We start from the raw sequence: 4573 nt of genomic DNA on the forward strand, positions 1-4573 counted from the left end.
CTATTAAATCCATACCTAGAACCTTCTAATTTCTCTTTTCCATCTGTTAACCTCATTTTCTGTTCACATTTTGAAACAATCCTTGTAAATTTCTGAATTTAGGCAGATTATTTCATAGACATCAACATTTTATTAGTTTTTTTGAACACCTAGAAAAACGTGTAAGCTTAATTTTAAAGGCATCTATCCTTTCATCTGTTTACCCAATTTAAATTGAACCATTTAAATCACGTGAATCAAAGATATTTGGATCCATTTTTTAAATTTTCCATGAGTGCTCTATATATCTGCCAATGTTCATAAAGACATCATTATTTTCATTTGTTGACAACACATAACACAAGTGTGCACACATAACACCATAGTAAAGGCCTTGTAGCTTTTCGCAGGTGAAATCTCCATTGCAATGTTTAAAAACTCCACAGTTGATATCAACACATTATTGCCCATGTCTTTTTTTTTTTTTTAAATTTTTATTTTTTTTTATTTTTTTTTTTAATTTTTTTTATTGGTTGTTCAAAACATTATAAAGCTCTTCACATATCATATTTCATACATTAGATTCCAGTTGGTTATGAACTCCCAATTTTACCCCAAATACAGATTGCAGAATCACATCGGTTACACATCCACATTTTTACATAATGCCCTATTAGTAACTGTTGTATTCTGCTACCTTTCCTATCCTCTACCATCCCCCCTCCCTCCCCTCCCATCTTCTCTCTCTACCCCATCCACTGTAATTCATATCTCTCCTTGTTTATTTTCCCATTCCCCTCACAACCTCTTATATGTAATTTTGTATAACAATGAGGGTCTCCCTCCATTACCATGCAATTTCCCTTTTCTCTCCCTTTCCATCCCACCTCATGTATCTGTTTAATGTTAATCTTTTCTTCCTGCTCTTCCTCCCTGCTCTGTTCTTAGTTGCTCTCATTATATCAAAGAAGACATTTGGTATTTGTTTTTTAGGGATTGGCTAGCTTCACTAAGCATAATCTGCTCTAGTGCCATCCATTTCCCTGCAAATTCTATGATTTTGTCATTTTTTAGTGCTGCATAATACTCCATGGTGTATAAATGCCACATTTTTTTTATCCATTCATCTATTGAAGGGCATCTGGGTTGGTTCCACAGTCTAGCAATTGTGAATTGTGCTGCTATGAACATCGATGTAGCAGTATCCCTGTAGTACGCTCTTTTAAGGTCTTCTGGGAAAAGTCCAAGAAGGGCAATAGCTGGGTCAAATGGTGGTTCCATTCCCAGCTTTCCCAGGAGTCTCCATACTGTTTTCCAGATTGGCCGCACCAGTTTGCAGTCCCACCAGCAATGTACAAGAGTACCCTTTTCCCCACATCCTCTCCAGCACTTGTTGTTGTTTGACTTCATAATGGCTGCCAATCTTACTGGAGTGAGATGGTATCTTAGGGTGGTTTTGATTTGCATTTCTCTGACTGCTAGAGATGGTGAGCATTTTTTCATGTACTTGTTGATTGATTGTATGTCCTCCTCTGAGAAGTGTCTGTTCAGGTCTTTGGCCCATTTGTTGATTGGGTTATTTGTTTTCTTATTGTTTAATTTTTTGAGTTCTTTGTATACTCTGGATATTAGGGCTCTATCTGAAGTGTGAGGAGTAAAAATTTGTTCCCATGATGTAGGCTCCCTATTTACCTCTTTTATTGTTTCTCTTGCTGAGAGAAAACTTTTCAGTTTAAGTAAGTCCCATTTGTTGATTTTTGTTATCAACTTTTGTGCTATGGGTGTCCTATTAAGGAATTTGGAGCCCGACCCTACAATATGTAGATCGGAGCCAACTTTTTCTTCTATCAGACGCAGAGTCTCTGATTTGATATCTAGCTCCTTGATCCACTTTGAGTTAACTTTTGTGCATGGCGAGAGGAGGGGATTCAGTTTCATTTTGTTGCATATGGATTTCCAGTTTTCCCAGCACCATTTGTTGAAGATGCTATCCTCCCTCCATTGCATGCTTTTAGCTCCTTTATCAAATATAAGATAGTTGTAGCTTTGTGGATTAGTCTCTGTGTCCTCTATTCTGTACCATTGGCCCACCCTCCTGTTTTGGTACCAGTACCATGCTGTTTTTGTTACTATTGCTCTGTAGTATAGTTTGAAGTCTGGTATCGCTATACCGCCTGATTCGCACTTCCTGCTTAGAATTGCTTTTGCTATTCTGGGTCTTTTATTTTTCCATATGAATTTCATGATTGCTTTATCCATTTCTACAAGAAATGCCGTTGGGATTTTGATTGGCATTGCATTAAACCTATAGAGAACTTTTGGTAATATCGCCATTTTGATGATGTTAGTTCTGCCTATCCATGAACAGGGTATATTTTTCCATCTTCTAAGATCTTCTTCTACTTCTCTTTTTAGGGTTTTGTAGTTTTCATTATATAAATCTTTCACCTCTTTTGTTAGGTTGATTCCCAAGTATTTTATTTTTTTTGAGGCTATTGTGAATGGAGTGTTTTTCCTCATTTCCGTTTCAGAAGTTTTGTCGCTGATATACAGAAATGCCTTTGATTTATGCGTGTTGATTTTATATCCTGCCACTTTGCTGAATTCATTTATTAGTTCTAGTAGTTTTTTTGTAGACCCTTTTGGGTCTTCTAGGTATAGAATCATGTCATCTGCAAATAGTGATAATTTAAGTTCTTCCTTTCCTATTTTTATGCCTTTAATTTCTTTCGTCTGTCTAATTGCTCTGGCCAGTGTTTCGAGAACTATATTGAATAGAAGTGGTGATAGAGGGCATCCCTGTCTTGTTCCAGATTTTAGGGGGAATGCCTTCAATTTTTCTCCATTCAGAATGATGCTAGCCTGAGGCTTAGCATAGATAGCTTTTACAATGTCGAGGTAAGTTCCTGTTATCCCTAGTTTTTCTAATGTTTTGAACATAAAGGGATGCTGTACTTTGTCGAATGCTTTTTCTGCGTCTATTGAGATGATCATATGGTTCTTATTTTTAAGTCTATTGATGTGGTGAATAACATTTATTGATTTCCGTATATTGAACCATCCTTGCATCCCAGGGATGAATCCTACTTGATCATGGTGCACAATTTTTTTGATGTGCCTTTGTATCCGATTCGCCAGAATTTTATTGAGGATTTTTGCATCTATGTTCATCAGAGATATTGGTCTGTAGTTTTCTTTCTTTGAGGTGTCTTTGTCTGGTTTCGGAATCAGGGTGATGTTGGCCTCATAGAATGAATTTGGCAGAGCTCCTTCTTTTTCTATTTCCTGAAATAACTTGAAAAGTATTGGTATTAATTCTTCCTTAAAGGTTTTGTAAAACTCCGCTGTATACCCATCAGGTCCTGGGCTTTTCTTGGTTGGAAGTCTTTTGATTGCTTCTTCTATTTCATCTATTGTTATTGGTCTGTTTAAGTTGTGAGTATCCTCCTGACTCAGTCTGGGCAAATCATATGACTTAAGGAATTTATCAATGTCTTCACTATCTTCTATTTTATTGGAATATAGGTTTTCAAAATAATTTCTAATTGTCTTCTGTATTTCTGTAGTGTCTGTTGTGATATTGCCTTTTTCATCCCGTATGTTAGTGATTTGAGTTCTCTCTCTTCTTCTCTTCGTTAGCATGGCTAAGGGTCTGTCGATCTTATTTATTTTTTCAAAGAACCAACTTTTAGTTTTGTTAATTTTTTCAATAGTTTCTTTTGTTTCAATTTCATTGATTTCCGCTCTGATTTTAATTATTTCTTGCCTTCTGCTACATTTGCTGTTGTTTTGCTCTTCCTTTTCTAGGGCTTTGAGATGAAGTGTGAGCTCATTTATTTGTTGGTTTTTCCTTTTTTTGAGGAATGACCTCCAAGCGATGAATTTCCCTCTTAAAACTGCTTTCATTGTGTCCCATAGATTCCGATATGTTGTGTCTGTATTTTCATTTAGCTCTAAGAATTTTTTGATTTCTTCCTTTATGTCTTCTGTAACCCATTGATCATTCAGTAACATATTGTTCATTTTCCATGTGATGTAGGATTTTTCCTTCCGTCTTTTATCATTGATTTCCAGTTTCATTCCATTATGATCAGATAAAATGCATGGTATTATCTCCACCCCTGTATATTTACTGAGGGTTGCCCTATGGCATAATATATGGTCTATTTTTGAGGAGGATCCATGTGCTGCTGAGAAAAAAGTATATCCACTTGATGATGGTTGATATATTCTATATATGTCAGTTAAGTCTAGGTTGTTGATTGTGATATTGAGTTCTATAGTTTCTTTATTCAGCTTTTGTTTGGAGGATCTGTCCAATTGTGAGAGAGGTGTGTTGAAGTCACCCATAATTATTGTGTTGTGGTCTATTTGATTCTTGAACTTGAGGAGAATTTGTTTTATGAACGTCGCAGCACCATTATTTGGTGCATAAATATTGATAATTGTTATGTCTTGTTGGTGAATGGTTCCTTTTAACAGTATATAATGTCCTTCCTTATCCCTTTTGATTAATTTAGTCTTGAAGTCAATTTTATTCGATATGAGGATGGCCACCCCTGCTTGCTTACGAGGACCGTGTGCATGGTATATT

The sequence above is a fragment of the Marmota monax genome, unplaced genomic scaffold, assembly GCF_021218885.2.
Source record: "Marmota monax isolate L192 unplaced genomic scaffold, Marmota_monax_Labrador192_F-V1.1 WCK01_AAM20220418_F8-fsc00108, whole genome shotgun sequence".
NCBI lineage: Eukaryota > Metazoa > Chordata > Mammalia > Rodentia > Sciuridae > Marmota > Marmota monax.